Below are 18,094 nucleotides of genomic sequence, written 5' to 3'. Positions count from 1 at the left end.
CTGATTTCTTTGGTTCATTTCTTTTCTGTTTGGTGATTTTTTTTTCCTCTTCTCTATTTTCACAGCAGCCCTGTCACCAATGTCCTCCATAAATACCTGTTTTTGGCTTCTTATATAAAGTTCATCTGCAGTATTGTTAAGAGAACATTAATGCAATTTAAATTTCTGCCAAGGATTCTAACCTTTCCTGTTCATAAACCAGCTCAAACATGTCAAGGAAAATTTCCAAAGAAAGTCACTATGTTAAAACACATTACCTGCTCCTTATAGACAGGCCTGCCAGAGAAAATGAATTATCTCTCTCTCTATCAAAATAGTTGTTTTTTCACAATGAGCCCAAGGTTAGGGCACTTTGGTACTGTATTAAACTCTCTCAGTGGCACAGAGACAGCTAGAACCATCAATGTGAAATGTGGCATAGTTTGACAAAATACAGAGGGACGTTCCTCCCCATGGTAACCTCCGCAGGAGGAAGAGGATTCTGCAGTATGTTCTCCTTGCTAACAGTTTCTACTGACTACATCTTCCTGGCCGAAATGGGATGTGGTTCCCTGGGGGCAAAAGGGGCAGTCCTTAACACCCCACAAAGCCGAGTATTTCATGGGAAAGAGCTCCAGCACTCAGGAGTCAGGCTTCTATTGCTGCTGTTCTCTGTCCCTGCTATGCCAAGCCCTTTTCCGTCCCCACAGGGAAAGGACAGTGAAGCACAGAAGCTAATACTGCTCCTAACATCGTTAACTTCTACTGTGTTTCCTGGCTGAAGTATCACCAGTAATGGCGGACATGTCTGCACTTCGAGCTGGAGGTGTAACTTCCACTGTGGATAGATGTATGTGTGCTAGCTTTGACTGAGCTATAGAACACGCTACGACTGGAAGTGTAGCCACACAAAGGCAGTGGGTATAATAGGCCGGGGAGGCTAAGCCTCCGTACCTGGTTGCAGGTTTTGGAGGTTTGCACGGGGGAAGTTTTTGCTTATTATTATGTCCCATGCAGGTTCCGGGGCGGGTGAGGAGATGGTATGTGCTATTCAGCTTCCTGGGTTCATCAGTAATTTCCCTCCAGGGAGATTACTGATGAACCCAGGAAGCTGAATAGCACATACCATCTCCTCAGCTGCTGCAGAGCCTGCAAGGTGCATATCAAAAGCTCAGGTTCTTCGGGAAGAGAGAATAGCTTTTCCTGTGGGGTGGCTTTGGGTCTCAGAGGGGGAGCCATGGTGTGGCTGAGGTGGTTCCAGCTAGCCCAGGACTCCTCTGAGGGGGGCCTCAGGGCTCCAGCCACAAGGAGGGGCTTGGGCAGAAGGGGTGGGGCCGGGGGGTGCCCAGAGCACAATCTGCCTGCCCAGAGCACAATCCCATCCAAGACCCTTGGTACTTGCTTGGACGGCTAGCCCATCCCACAGGTCCTGCCACTGCCTCCATGCTACTATTTTTAGCATGCTAGCTCAATCAGCGCATGTTACGTGTGTACTGAGCTGGAAATTACAGCTTCGGCTCCAAGTGAGACGTACCCAGACAAGTGGCTGCTCCTTGACTCCACCTGATGCCATTCCAAGACTTGTTCCCTGTCCAACCACAGGGAGTCAGTCCCAAGTAGGGCAGAGGCTTTTGACAGAACCCCTTTGGACACTTACCATAACATTGGTTGTGGCATTAAATGTCATAATAGTCCACTAAATCAGGATGGCCCCTCACCTACCTCCTCCCCTCCAAAGCAGTGCAGCACATGGTTTTGAACTTGTACTGTTTCTGCCCAAGTTGTACCTGTTCTGTAAATCAAGCATTACCCCAGTGTTATTGTAAAATATGCAGTTAAATGTATCGCGCTATACAGCACAAGTTAAGGACGCCGAAGAATTATTGATACGAATAAGAGCAGGATCTGCTTTTTGTATATTTGGGGGCAGTAAGGTATAGCACCAGTTGGCAAACTGTTACCTGTATGCATAGTCCTTATCACTCACATTTATCATTGTCATCAATGGGCCTGAAATGGGTGCAAATTTTATAAGATTGGACCCATAATTAAAGACAGCTTAGGTTTGACTTTACTGTCGTCTGTTATTCTCTTCATTCTGCTTACTCTTCCTGTTGTTGAGGCGTTGACATACTTATTTTAGGTCACGTGTGTTTGTCTTTTGTGCTCACTTTAAGCCATGTGAACAAAATTTACAAATGTCACCCCAAGAGGCTCAAAGACTTTCAGCTAATCTGTGCCCTTCACTCAAGGGTATCGTCCCAGTAATGTCAGTCAGGCTACTCCCATGAGTAAGGGCAGAAGGCCCAGCCTTTCATTTGGGGATGTATTTTTCCAGGTAAAGATTGGTCCATGCTGTGTATCTGAGGTTCGAGTGCCGTCTTTTTCACATGCAGCAGACAGTGCCTGCTCTGTAAGAATTTAAGAGGGTGGGTTTTTTTATATTTCTTTTCTTTTATTATTATCCTCCAGTTATGGTAGGTTATATGAAGTTCTTCAAATCATGCCTTAATATAAGCCTCAGAGTTATGTTTTTGTCTTGGCCAGTGAACCTAAGTTAATCTAATTTATCTGTTCTGGTTGATCTGGAGAGCTTCAAAAATGAACTCTGGCAAATGTAGTCAGAGAAGGAATGTAACAAAAGTTAATTTTGCTGTTAACAAATATCACTGTTGGTGAACAAAGATTTGTGTAAGTCATTTTGAGACTATGATATATATTATTTCATTGTTTTAATAATTTGATAGGGTTCGGTCTAGTTTGTAGTTGCTGTTCTAGCTGGGTTTCGTAGACAGGGGCTGTTTGCATTTGAAAATGGCAAGTAAAAGCACACAGCACTATATTAAATAGTTATTCTCAGTTGTAAGAAACTGGCTAGTATGTGCACTATTTGGCTCTACTGGTTAACCAGAATTGTTTAATTCTCTGTCATAGTCACTGTACTGCCAAGAGCTGATGGACAGTTTCCCTTAGCGCAAGTTGACCTGTGCTTTTGGAGCAGGAGTGTCTGAGTTCTGTCCCTGATATCACCATAAAGTACTAAGGGTCTATGATGACAACCAAGAAGTCCTAGGCAACTACAGATTTGTTTTGCAGTCAAAAACCTAACGTTCCTTCTGCCTCCATCCGAGGGACACGGGAAACCAAAGAGCTGGTCCCTGACCTTCAGCGTTGGGGATGGGTACCAGGTAGGTGTCACTGCCCCATACCCATCAGGAATTTTAGGGGGATTCAGGAAAACAGCCAAACAGCAGTCCTTCATGCCAAAGATCAGAGGCAAAACATACCCCTCCCTCGTGTAACAGCTGCTAGAATAATCATAGGGGCTGAGAATTTCCTGAAGTCTCGGAGTGCACTTGCTGGGGAGATCCTACTCCTGACTCCTCTGATCTAACCCCTTGCATTAAAGATTAGCTTGCAGTCTGTACAATGCTCATGCAAAGAGAAATAATAAGGTCCTTGTCCTTTGCTAAGACTAGGGCTCCTTTGTGGTATTCATAGGGCAGTTCAAAATACTCCAGTTTTTTTTCTAGAATTCTTAAGAAGTCATTGAGGTTCTTGGACTACCCTAAATATGCTATGCAAACTGTGACTTAAATAAATATCAGCACTCCGTTTCCAGGAGAAGTCCCACTCTTTTCATTAAATGTATCAAAATGTAGATGACAAATCAAACACGGCTAACATTAAATTACAGGTGCTATTTGCAAAGGGCTTTGGTTCTAACATTCTAATTTTTGAATGTGTGTCTTAGTTCTCTCTTTACAGATTATAAAAACGCTATCATAATGTTAATTATTGCTTTTATGTGTATAGTTCTGATGCCTGAGGCATTTTTCTTTACAGGTGAATACTATATAATTAGATAATCTGTGCAGCAACAGAGCTATGATCTTTGAAAAAGTTTGCAATGTCTGGATGGATAAGCCAGTAGTTTTCATGACAGACAAAAATCAGACAGATATTGCAGTGGTCAGAGTCTTACGCAATTAATGTTAATCAATAGTAAATAAATATAGCTATAGACAGGTGAATGATTTTTCAACAGAGCTGAACTTTTAATCCTTGAATCAATCACTAACTGTGTTTGCTTCACAGTCTTATTTGGGTCCTTTGTGCTGTGAGAACATCAGACAATCTCATAAAAAGTTTTGAGAACTATTGCATTTTAGAATAAGTAGTGCTTACTTGTCATATACTGTCAGCCTCTCTCTTCTCTAGACCTTTATTTCTGGATAACAGGATCTTGTTTCTTAAGAGTTCATTGGCTCTCATGGAGCCTGATCCAGCTCTAGCAAAGTGAATGGAAATCTTTCCATTGATATTGATAGGAGCTAGAAGGCCCCAGGCTATGGTTTGGTTTTTTTTTTTACTGAAGATCATCAGAATCCTGTTTAATACTGTGGTTACTTGGCTATACGCTGTGGGAGTGGTTCTGATGGCAGTGGCTTGCATGCATGCTCGGCTCAGGATTAACTAATATCAAGTCTATTGCAAATATTTTCATTATTTTCTAGAGATGGCTCCAAACCGAAGCCTTAGATCCAAAGCTTGCTCTCTCACACACACTTACTTACTTACTTACTTCCTTACTTAACGGTAAAAGAGTTTCAAAATCCCAAATACAGATCTGGATTTACACACAAAGCTGTGCTTCTACCCCCAAAAAGTTGAACTCAGAAACCATCTACCTTTGACAGATCCAAACATTACATCTATTTAGACACCATCTCCAATGTATTGTAACAAACTATAGTGCAATATTCTCTCAGTTGTATCTGGGAATCTACAGGCTCTATGCTTTCCTGGCTATCCAAATAGATTCATTACACAGATAGAAAAAGTTGTCAGTTAGTTCCCAGGTGACTATCTTTCTTTAAGGGAATATTACATGAGGGATCTAAAATTGATTATATATTTAGCTGAGTGTGATGTGTGAAAGAGAAGTTTGATAACTTAGTTTATTCAGAGCAATGTGTTAATAACTTTACACACATCCTAATGTTAATTGGATTATTCGGAAATAGAAACACGTTTCTAACAGTTGGCACACTTTTGTCAGTGTATGAACAACAATGTTTATCTCTTTGCTAGTTTCCGGATCTCAGTATGAATAATTGAAACATTTTAGTACTAGAAACTCAGTACTTCATCTCAGACCTAATTTAACACATTTTGTTTTATTGTTAGACAGGAATGCAGCAATACATCAAAATAACGAGACTTTGTCAGCCCCTGTATCTGTTTCTTCCAGTACTATTGAGAGTATTGCTATTGAGAAAATCTTGCCATTTTTCTGTGCTGCCTTAATATTTCCCATTTTGGCCCACTCTTTTGGGTAAAGATCCTGAATCAGCTAATTTATCATTTATATTCTGCAAGATACAGAGCATCCTCCGAGTCTCCTGAAGTCAATGGAAGTTGAGGACACTCAGTGTCTTGCAGAATCAGGTCCATAGAACTATTTAGAAGTATCCAGAGAGCGTGCCCCCTATTTGTCATATGCCATCTTTGCTGTTCCCGAGGGCAATCCCAAGTGACTGAATAATCAACAGAGATGCATATTTGCAGTATCTGTTCTATTCAGCAAAGCTGTGCAAAGTGCCATCATGAAACTCATTTGCTTTGGGGGTGTCACTGAAAATTCAGAGCTCAACCCAAGTTCACCAAGAAGATTCAGTGAGTTTTGAACAATTGCCATATGGAATATTGGGCCTTGGTCACTGTCCAGGCTTTAGAACATGTCCTCTCCACAATAGGGGGAGAAACCAAGAAGAATAAAATTGTCTTTAATTCTGTTCTTCAAATCAGCTTCCTTGCAAAGATTTCTGTAGAGTAGTTAGCGCTTTGGTGGTTTGATATGATTTTGGCCCCAACCCAGATAAACTTGTTAGTTCGTACTGGGTTTTGTTTTGAGTTTGCAAAGCTCAGCGGGTAGAAATCTACGCAAAGCAAAATACTAACAAAAGATTCACGCCCCAGCAAACTAAAACCAAATCTTCTCTGAAAAATTAGGGTCTAAACCCAACTATCTCACAGTTCAGGGATGTTTGGATCCGGTGGTTTTGTTCCATTCTCATCCATTTTATTGAGATTCTTATTCAACACACATCGCCATGGTACATGAGCATTTTCAAATGACCTCTTATTTAGACAGTTATGGAGAGGAGGCTGAGATGTGGCATTCTGAGTGGGATCTGAACTTCTCCAAACCTCAGAGATATTGGGTTGCCCGATATTGTTTCAGGCCCATTTCTATTGGAAATCAAAACAGCTGAGGTCAGTTCTAGTCAGAGTGCCTCTTTGTTCAGAGGAACCGTAATGATTTATAAATGGCCTCAGGGCAGCTTTACATAGTCACTATTTTCCCATTCTCCAGCTGTACCTTACCCTTGACATTCCCTGAAATATCCGTCACTTTCAAGTTGCATTAAAGATTTCCAGCACTTTATTTAAACTTTCTTTTGCACCTGACAGCTCTCACTGAAACCTTGCGTTGTTAGTTTTCAAGTAGCTTATCTGACAAGTACTAAAGCTGAAATGTTTGTACCGATAGGTAATGATTAGCAGGCCATACCCATAAATAGTGCTGAACTGCAGATATTTGTAACCCTGCTAAAAGGTCTGCAGACTTGGATACAGAACATGCAGAGACAGCCGCTTCTATCACAGCTGACTGACTAGGGTGAACTCTTTACACCACAATGACACCCACAGAGGAGGTACATTAAATATTTTTTACACTGTAATAGCTGTTTTCCTAGTATTGAACTGTATACTGTATCCCTAAGTCAAGACATGGCTGCTACCTGCAGTCAGTATTTATTCAGGCAACCATAGGATTGATTTTGGTCTTTAGTGGGATGTGAGATAGGAAATATTTGATTCAGGGACTATGGACAGCCCACACTTTTTGTGCATCAAGTTTGTTTGTTTGCAGGTTTTTTCCTGCATTAGATCACAGTAAATCAGGAGACTTTGCAGTCTTTGGCTTTTGACTAGTATAAACTGTGAATAGAATTTCACCCCATATATGCGAAACACAATAAATTAACACTGGAGAAGCAACAACTTTGCCCCCTCCTGCAAACCCTTACTTACACAAGTAGTACTTACTCATGCAAGCAGTCCTACTGTAGTTGAGGTAAGAGTTTTACATGTAAAAATTTGCAGGCTCAAGTCCTTCACTATAGAATGTCTGCATTTTCAAGTGCTTCATTTCTCAGCCATATACTCACATTAGCACTGATTCTTCTATTTAATCGCCCTAGCTGTTCTTTTTTTAAAAAATATAGAAAACAAAAAACGAAATTTAAATATATTCAGTTTGGGGAGTTTACAATTTTAGCTGGCTTTGCCAGCAAAGCTTTTAAATTCCTTGAACTCAATCATGACTGTATTGAGAACCACTAAACTGAATTTTCAGATTAAGGCATAGTTCAGATTAACCTTCAGTTAAAGGGCATTGTGCGAATCCTCAAGTGAAACAAAACCAGCTGAATCATTTTGCAAAAGAAAGTCACAGTTTTGTCAGCCTCTAAGCATTAAAAGTTCATTCCAAATTTGACTTATTTGAATACATCAAGAAAATGAGAGAAAAATTGCTGAAATCAACTTTACTGTGATGGGTGCTACTCAGGCCTGCTATAATATTAGATTAAATGAAAATTTATTTCCCACCATAAGTGGCAGAGCAGTTTACTATCACATAGGGAATCTAATTCCTTTGTCCTTCACTGCCTCACTTTCAGGAGCTGGACGTACCATGAAAGAAAATTTTTTAGGACATGTTTAACATATAAAGAGGAATGCTTCCTATAATCAAAATCTTTCTGCTGAAATTATCAATATTTTCACTTGTTTCAGTTTGCTTAGCAATAGCTTTTTAAAAATAATTGTTGTCTACATATGCCAGTGTATCATATAAAACAGTTAATCTTAAGAAGGTTCAGCTCGTTTCCTGAATTCTTAATCAAGAGGTGAGCCTCTCTGTTTTAAATTCCTAAGCAAGAAGTGAAAAGCAAAATTCTACACCACTTGAGAATAGGGAGTGTTAATGAATGAACTTCCAATTTTTAATGAGACAGCAAGAAATTGCCTAATTTTCCTTACTTCTGAATTACAGAATCCAACTTAATATAATGCTGAATTCCGTTGCCATCCAATATCTCATATAGACCTAACAGTTAGTTTTATAATTGTTTTCTTTTATCTGTGTGACTAATGAAAAGTACAAGATAAGGGACCCTGCTAAGAAGCAAATGAGGATATTAAGAGTTTTCATGTGTCAAGAGTTTTATGTATTAAATGTGAGAATTAAATTAGTCTTCGGTCTCATGGAAATTTATATCTTGGCCCTTGTCATATACTGTATATTTAATTAAAATGATCATACATTTTGCTTCAGAGTTGTAAAATTATTTTTAAATGAAAGTAATTTCTTCTGGGGCCTTATTTAGGCTGTAAATTAAAAGATGTAGAGATCTCAAGATAAGTAATAAGGTCTTTTAGGACAGTGGTCAGCGCTCATTCTTGCAAGATTAGTTAGCCTTTTGATAGATACAAATTAGAACCTCTCTTGGAATTAGGATTTTCTATAATTATGATTGCGGTATTAATGTTGAAAACAGAAACCTTTTTTCCCTGTGTTTTGTGATTCCTCCCCCCAAAACACACCACATAGTTGTTCCAATTAGAGTCACAGAATTTTGATCAGAGTTTCATAAATCCCAGAGTAACACAGAAATCTGTCCATTGCCTTTATCTTTTAGTGTGGTTAAAAGTAAAGCTCTGTGTTGAAAGACACAGTGATTGGAATGACTTATGCTGACCAGTTCCAATTTTCTCTCCTTGTAAACTCTATTTAGTGTTACAAAAACAATTCAAAGGCAGATCGTAGGTGCCACATATCTCCTGTAACCTTTAAATCAAATTTAGTATTTCACTCTGTAGTATGCCACCAAGCAAAACTTGACAGCTTAATAAAGTGGAAATTTTAGGCAATAAATCTAAGAATTCTTCCATCATTCATGAGAAAAGAGATCAAATTTCTTGCTTTATTGCTGAATATCTTCCAAACAGGAGCTTATGAAACTTGGATAATAAGAACGTATATTGTCAAAAGTGATTGCTGAACTAATAAAAGAAATTAACAAGGAATATCCTTCTGTCTTCGCTTTAGCCATAGCGTAGACAGCATAATATGCTGCAGCCATCTTGAGTAAGATCAACTAGTAAAATGCAGTGACTGTATTATCAGTGATGAGTTCTGAATTGCAACACGTGCCAGTGCTGGAAAAAAACACTTCCCTGATGCTGAACTAAACGTATGATTCTGATAAGTAGTCCACCTAGTAACAGTCACACAATTTGGGTCAAGTGTTTGCTCCTCAGATTTGGTGCAAAACTGTGCTGCTTCTGCCTCGATTGTCAGTAAGAAGCACTCACGTCTGTCTCTGCTAGATGTCGATATTTATGGACACCGTTGCAAGTTTTCTCCTGCAAAGCTATTTTTGTAGAAAGTTTTTAACAGGTGTCTACAGTCAAGGGTAAGGACATTGTCTAGGAGGGCGGAGGTAATGGAATCAAGGAACACAGCCCTGAAGATTAAAGCCAGAGCAGTAAAGAGGGGAAACAGTTAACATGGTTTCTACTGTAGCACATCAGGAGAGCAAGAAAATGATAGAATTTCCAAATACAAAAAAGACCTTTAGCTCACATAAAGGTTACTGGACAACAGAAGGTTAGGGTCTCATTCAGGAAAGCACATAATCAGGTGTAACTTTAAGTGCCTACATAATTATCTTGCTGAACCAGGACCTAAATGCTGACCTATCATAGAACAGAGTAATCTTCAATGTCACTAAACCACACACTTTTTGTAATTCACACAGAGTTGGGGAGGTCCCTACCTCTCAGCAATGATTTAGCACTTACTGTAGTGTGGGATCATATGACTAGGATTCCATTATGCTATATTCCGTTTATTAGTCCACTCTGCAAATGTTGCCAGCCTCCATCATGCACTGGTCCACATTTCCCATAAGAGCATTGGCACCTTTTTCTATGCCTCTCCTTGATAATAGATAGTCCTCCTTCAGCTATTCTGTAAAGCCAGTACCTTGTCCTCCTTCAAGTCTCACTGCCAGCTATCATGATGCCTTTGGTAAATTGCAAAGATGCCTTTGGTAGATTGCTAGTGGACAGTAACATATGACCAGCACAATAACCTAGCTCTGAATCTTTCATGTGTGTCTAAATGTGGGAGTTTGGTTGATGAAGCTTCGCCTTCCTTTGGAAAGTAGCCAGCTCCAATTAAAAGATGGTAAACAACAGTGGACAGAGGTACATGAGCTTCACCTCACTTGAGAGGGTCAATAATATGCTTAATGGAGCTGTCAGAGTTTGTCAAACCCCTTTGTTAAAATTCTCCCATGCAACTGAAAGAGGCTTGGAGTTATTTCCATGATGCCAATGTGGCCCTGCTCTCAGATGCTGCTCATTTATCCTTGCTTCACATTATGTATTCCTGAGGCCCATTAAAATACTGAGCAAGAGCAATGGTTTGGAGGTGCCAAGTATTTCAAAACTTCTTATTGCGGGAAGGATATTTCTAATCTCCCTGACAAGGTGTTTATCTCTAGCCTTCGACTCCAGTTTGATAGGGTGAACGTCTCAGTAGCCTATCAATATTAACAGTACAATTGTCAGAAACAGAGTATAAATGCTTGCAGCAAATGCACGTGTTATACATTTGTTTACCCAGTAGTTTTGTCATGAGAAATCGGCTTTGCTTAAATGGGAAGATATACGAATCAGTTCTCCATTCCCTCACCCATAAGAGTTTCTTCAGGGGAGTTTTTCGTTTGATTTCAATGGACTTTGGAGAAGGTCTTGAGAAACCCTTCTTAAGAGTGGCATCACTGTCACACAGAGACCCTAACTGATCAATTAAAATTAAGCTCTATTTAAGTTCTTAAAAGCAGGGCTTAAGTGGTGCAAAGGGCCTTTTGCAGGCTCTTTACACCAAAATTAATTTCATCCTAAAGCACAAAGAACACAAGCCTCCTCATTGTCTGCCAGGTTCCTTCTGGCCTTTTTTTTAATAAATCACTAGGTACCTGTATAATACTGGTAATATAACTGAGCACAGAGCCTGGAAAATATACCTTTTCCCTCCCCTACTTGAGAATAAACACCAGTCTTCATCACAATATATATTGCCTATAAATGCTTGGACTTTCCTCAGGCATTAATCTTGCAGTGGGGATGGAAGACCATTACCCAGTCATATGAATCACTTCCATTGACATTATCTGATCAAAATAGTAAAGGAGTTGGAATTTGCTTTTATTAGTTTAGTACAAGCTAGAATTCAGATGGAGACCATTGTCTCTGTGTTCATTTATTGTCTAGTCTGAACCTTAGAAAAATCCATAACTTCTATGAAACTCATCAGCAATATAAGTAATTGTGTTTAATTTGCTTTTTGGTGAATTCATGTAAGATGGAAAATTACGTTAGAGGACAGTCGCATCTGGAATTGGGAAGGGAAGGCACGACTACAGTAAGAAGCACAATGATACACACACTGTGACTGTGTCAGCTCTTTTTTCCTTGTAAAGTCAGAGGAAAAGTGAATTAAGATCTTATGGCAGTGGAAGATAAAGGGCCTGATCTAACGTCTGCTGAAGTCAGTGCAGGGACTTCCACTAACTTCATTGGGTTTTGGAACAGGATCACATAACATTGGGTAAAATCAGGCATACCGTGTTGTTGACAACAAGCTCCCTCATGTAATTCTGCCCATTTACTTCACCCCAGGGGGTTAGCATGGAACCAGTTGCTAGCTCCCTATGGGTAGGATTCACAAAGATATTTAGGCACCAAAGTCCCATTGGTTTCACTGAAATCACCAGGGAGGTTGGGGCCTAAATACTTTTGTGAATCCCCCCCTTACCCCCATGGATCAATTGAACCCAACTTCCCAATATGCATCCATAATTTACTGCCTGACCATTTGTACACCCAGTTTGCTCAAGAAAACCACATATTATGGGTAGAAAAGTTTGCACACTTTTGCAGGTACAGTCAATGCCCTGGGCAACAGGCACAGCTGAAAATTTGGTCATACAGTTTTAGATTTTCATTAGTATGATAGTACAAAACCAGAGTTCTAACTGACAGCTGAATCAGACCCTCTTGATCACTCTGCTAATATGACAGTAAAGACTGAAATAATTAAGAGCATTCTCTTTAAATGACTAAACACATTGTCTATCACTAAAGAGTCAATTTATGAGACGCTACCGCATATACATAAGTAAGCACACTTCTTTTATGATTGCCTACTAACTTAAATTGTATGAAGATTTTGCGTGTGTGTGTGTGTGTGTGTGTGTGTGTGTGTGTCTTACTTGGAAATTAACTTGTCTTATTTATATTCCATCACAAGCTCTGTAGTTTGTGGATTTGATTAGTAAGGAATTCAGTATATAAATGATAAAACAGCATGGCATATCAGTAGGAGAAAAAGAGGCCAGGTTTTCAGCTGATGTAAACAAGTATAATTCCATTGAGGTTATGGAGCTACACCAATTTACACCAGTTGAGGATCTGTTCCATAAAATATTCAGACTTCACATTTGGCAATATTAAGGCAAAAGGAATAGGTATAGGGTAAATTTTCTTTCAGAAAGATCTAAATTAGTAGCTTAAGTGCCATTGAAAATCAATGGAATTTAGACTCAGTCATTTAGGAGCTTTGGAAAATTTAATCCATAGGTTCTGCAGGATTTTGACACTTTGTTTCCTATATTTATTTGTTCGCAAATGTTTCCTGATGTACAAAAATAAAAATAAAAAAGATACCATTATTGTTAATGTAGGGAATACAAATCTTCAGTCAGTTCAAATAGTTCAAATAGTTACCGAATAATGCAAATAAGAGAAAAGTTCTTTCTTCTGGACATTGCTCATAAAACAATAACAGATGAAGATGCTCCCAGAGTAAACATATATTATTTCAAATTGGTCCTATATTTAAATATGAAATGAATTGACATTTTTTTGTGTGAGCTAATGAAGCTGCTGGGAAAAATCTGAGGATGAAAAATAGACAATTAAATGGTTCTTTGGAAGCCTAAAAAGGATTTGCATATCTCTTCTTAATGATGAGTTTGCAGTTCTCTTCATGCAGGGTATAGGCAAAGTGCAAATGTTAATCTGTAATGGCATCCAGAGTCCTTCAGGTTACTGGGATGAGTTCTTTGTGTAACTGCTGTCATCTGCAAAGACAGATGCCCAAGGCAGGGAAACAATGAAAAAGTAACAGGTAACCGTCTCCTTTCATGTTGCCACAAATATAATTCTATAAAATATTTAGTTTGCAAAAAAGGAATATAAGACAGATACAATATGTACCATCAAAAACTCAGCATTCATTTCCCTGGGCACATGGTAAATGTGTACATTCCTACACCTAGAACAGGAGATACTGCAATTTATGACTTTTTAATGGCTCCCATTCAGCATAGACTGATCTTAGACTGAATGTAGGAAATGCCACACTGGAGCAGACTAATGGCCTGTCTAATCTGGTGTCATATCTCTGGCAGTGGCCACATGCTATGGGCATTCAGTGAAATTGTGATGCTTTGCTAGGCCTGATGAATTGTAATTTGGATTCATATTAAATTCTGTCATTGTCCCAGCAAGGCAGATTTGAGGAAATCAGCAAAAATAAGATTGGATTGTTATTCCTTATAAGTATCAGAGTAGTGCTTAGAGGCCCCCACCAAGATCAGCATTCATTTGTGCTATATGTCACAGTTCAGGGCAACTGCACTTGTATTTCCCCTCCATGATCCAGCAAGGGCACCTGCTCTAGTCTCCCACCTCCTTAGCAGTCACTTCTCTGGGGTGAAGACCTGCATCTCTCTCCCTTCTGACCACCATTTTTCCAGGCTGCTAAGTTCCCTGCCTACATGCCCCAGCAAGTCAAACTGCCTAAGTAGGCCTGCTTTGCATTCTTTCCAAACACTATAAAGAGTGTAATTAACCACAGTTGAGTCACCACACAGCTCTTTCTAAGCAAGTACATTTATTCTCAAGGTGAAAGCATTACAGAGAAAACATAGTAAAACAAAACAAAAAAGAACCTACATACATTCTGATAAGCTTACCAGAGATCACACCAACTCCAACAAAGGCTCTGGCAGATGATCAGGCCTTCAAACTACACCAAGTGGTTTGCCAGTGGTCATAAGTTCAGAACAGTTTTTGCTCAGCCCTGGTCTACACTGGGGGGATCAATCTAAGTTACACAACTTCAGCTATTTCAATAACGTAGCTGAAGTTGACGTACTTAGATCGACTTACCGTGGTGTCTCCACTGCGGTGAGTGAACTGCTGCCACTCGCCCGTCGACTCTGCCTGCGCCTCTCACAGCACTGGAGTACAGGAGTCAATGGGAGAGTGCTTGGGGAGTGCCAGTCTAGACGCGATAAATCAACCCCCACTGGATTGGTCACTGCCCGCCGATCCGGTGGGTAGTAAAGACATACCCTTAGAACAAGAACCCCCATAAATCTGTGATTCCTTCCTTTATACAGCTTGGGCCTTTGAGCATGGGACCTAGGAACAGGTAATCAGCAGACAATTGCCCTCTCCTCGGGATCTAGTTTCAAAGGACTGTGTTTTTGCATAACTGGAGTTGGTGGGCGGGGGGGCGGTGGATATTTCCCAGGCAATCTACCTCATGTGTATTGTTGCAAAAGTTAATTCTTCTCTACTACATTGTTTAATGTAGTTCACTGATCATCCAGGCCCACAATACTGCATAACTTTTGCATTTAATACAATGGACTCCAAAGATACTTAAACTTCATTCAACAACATCTCCCAGAGATACTGCAGGAACTTACCATAACTGTCACATTAGCAGCTGGACAGACATATACCAAGAGACATTCCTTGCTGCAAAAAACTTAATCTAAAGACAAAAGGTAAAAGGGGGAAATCAGACAAAGAGGTGGAGTGATTTTCCCAAAGTCACACAGTAAAACAGTTGGGAACAGAACCTACCTTCTGAGTCCTATGGTGTGTCTATACTGCAGTCAGAGGTGTGACTACCGCACAAGTGGACATATCTGACCTAGCTTTAATCTAGCTAGCTCAGATAACAATAGCAGTGAAACCATGGCAGCACAGGCTGTACAAGCCCACCTGAGACCCGGGGTATTTACTTGCGTGGCTTGTTCAGTGTTGACTCCCAGGCTGCTGCAGTCACACCTCTGACTGCCATGTAGAAATATCCCTAGTCCTAGTCCCTGTCCAATGGATCATGCTGCCTCTTGATATTTCAAAGGATATGCTGACATGCTTGGGCCATAAGCATAAGGACTGATTGGCTTAGTAGAGCCATGGTCATGCTACTATTTCACCTTAATTCTCATAGGGCTAAATAGTTCATAGAAATTGTTTCCTCACTCTGCCCTGCTAAACTTTCATTGATTGCTATGGATATGGGTCATGTACCCAGAGCTAGAGATCGTCACTCCATTGGTATCCACCACTAACTACTGATATAGACCAGTATATGCAAGAGGAGGATCAAACCCATTGTATATAACTTTAGGGACAGATTTTCAAAAGGCTCAGCCCATGACTACCCTTTTGAAACTCCAGCTACATCATTTAAGTGCCTAAGTAGGAGCTGAACTCTCTTGAAAATATGGCCCTTAGATGCATGATTCTTATAGATCAAGTCCAGATTTCCTTACTCAGACAAAATTCATCTAGCCTGAGTCAGACATCAAGCCATCAGGACTGAGGGCCTGGTTTTCAAAGGTATCTAGGCATCTAAAGCTGTAGATAGGCACCTACTGGGATTTTTAAAAGTACCCAAGATGCTTAGGTGCCTAATTTCCACTGAAATCATTGGACCTTAGGGACCTAATGTTCTTAAGTCCCATTACATGTCTATCTGGATCTTTAGATGCCTTTGTACCTTTGCAAATCTGGCCCTGAGTCCCAGAATAAATAGCAAACATTATAAAAACATAAAACCACCAATATTTTAAACACACATAAATCCCTTGACTTTGGCTGCAAATCACTTATATGGAACATATCACGTTAATTATAACTAGTTTTTAACTACACATACACAATAAGCATTTCACAGATGCAGAATGTAATTAGATTTGTGCCAGGTGGCTGATACCTACTACCAACATCGCATTCTCACTGCACAACAGGAAAACACCGGAGATGCACACAGGCCTCTGCAATACACCCTCCCTTCCCAAAGATATTAAGTGTTAACCTTCAAATAAGAACTTTATACAGAGAACCGGAATTTATACAAAGTTAGTCTGAGCAAATTTTTGTTTGAGTTGTTTTGTGCCTGATGTATTAATCTTAGAGGTAGCCAAATAGCATCTAGAGAATACTAAATTCAGCAAGCGGTTGTCTGGTTTGTTTCATTATGGCTTTTGGGGGAGGCGGGGGGGTATGGTTTTTTGTTTTCTGCATGACTGCATGATTTTTTTTCAAATATATTGAGTAACTGCTAATATTCAAAGTATATTACAAAGGACATTTTTGAGCAATACCAGAATTCAAGCTTTGAAACGGGTCACCTAAATCTGATTGATCCTAATTCAGTGCCCACTGAATTTGATAGGAGTTTTTCCATTATTTTCAATAGGTATTGAATCAGACCAGTGGTTTTGTTCCTGCTTCCTGCTTGGATTATTTAAGTATTATATACTTAGAATGGGTCACTTACATGTACTAAATGTCAAATCCATATTTTATTCACTTGAATCATCCAGGCCACCACCCAACCTTTGTGTATTCACAAATAGGTGCAAATCAATGGCTAATCAGATCCACTTGCATGCAAATTTATCTGATTTATGAGTATCACAGACATTAAGTCCCCGAGTTTGTATGAATAATCAGTTCCTAATTGATTTGCCCTGGGTTATATAGATAGCATGTGGCAGAGCCAAAAAGAAAACTGAGGTCATCTGGCTCTCACTCCTGTGTATTAACCACCAGCTCAACCTTCCTACCTGGAATGGAAGGATCACAACTTCTTCAAGTCAGGCCACCAAGCCTAAAACTGTCAGACCACCGTCTTTCAACATGTGCATAGCTAGTGACGATGTGCCTTTTTCATCTGGTGTCAGCTTCCCAGGGAGAGCAGTCCTTGTCTCTTTGAACTGACTTCTGGCTCTGCGGAGGCTATGATCTTTATCTAATTCGTTGCCAGCTCTGCAGAGAGTAGGCTTCTTGCCTGCTGCCAACTATGCCTCTTGGCACAAAAATCTCTGTCCTTGGAAAAATGCACACACATCAAAAAAGTCAGCCAGGAGCTGGGGTGTAATATTGTAATAAATTTGCATGTAAAATTCAAACAGAAAAGAACTATCCATATTCTATGGTCACATCTCTGTATAGCAGACACTGGGCTCCTGAAGATGTGTGCACAACTGAAAGTCCCTAATGCTAACAAATCAGGTAGTTCGGGTTAGCTGTCTGAATGGGCCATGGAGGAGAAACTCTCTCCAGCTTCAGAAACAGTTCTTTGTAGCACATGATCTTTGCAGGACCTTCTTTAATTTCTGGCAGACATTCAGAGTGTCGCTGAGTATGCAAAAGGTATTTCCGCACCTCGAGAATCAGAACAACCCATCTTCAACAACAAAAACCATTGCATACAGATTTCAACTTTCAAAAAAAAGGATTAACACATTATTAAAAAATGTGGGTTATATTTTTGCAGGAGACTTTGGCTAAAGGTTGTTGTGAGAGCAAAAAAGCTTTTCTAGAAGGGATGGGAGAGCTCATTCTGCCAAATTCAGAAGAAGGTCATCCCAGAAGTGAAGGAAGAATTCTTTGCAAACAAGTATCCTTACTATTTGCTCAGAGTAGGCCTTGAGTTTCTATGGCTCTTCAAGAAGATGGAATACAAGTGCTTTTGTTTTTAAATGGATTGTAAGAGCCAGATTCTCCTTCTAATGCACATCTGTGGCTCATCTTGAGAACAGAATCTATCCCTCAGAGTTTAAAGCAGAAAAAAAGGATGCATAACAGAGAAAAAGTG

The 18,094-nt window shown here is 39.9% G+C and overlaps 1 protein-coding gene across 1 annotated transcript in view; it reads left to right on the top strand.

Annotated features, from left to right (window-relative positions):
• Positions 1 to 6,623: 6,623 nt before the first annotated feature.
• LOC144929243 (uncharacterized) overlaps positions 6,624 to 18,094 on the top strand; it is a 29,213-nt gene continuing 17,742 nt past the window's right edge. Inside the window, exon 1 of the mRNA XM_078848350.1 lies at positions 6,624 to 6,701. The gene's annotated coding sequence lies outside the window, so the exon portion shown is untranslated. The remainder of the gene's footprint in view (positions 6,702 to 18,094) is intronic.

The sequence above is a fragment of the Lepidochelys kempii genome, chromosome 13, assembly GCF_965140285.1.
Source record: "Lepidochelys kempii isolate rLepKem1 chromosome 13, rLepKem1.hap1, whole genome shotgun sequence".
Classification (NCBI taxonomy): domain Eukaryota; kingdom Metazoa; phylum Chordata; order Testudines; family Cheloniidae; genus Lepidochelys; species Lepidochelys kempii.
The sequence above is the reverse complement of the archived record's forward strand: the minus strand, read 5'-3'. Positions and strand labels throughout refer to the sequence as shown.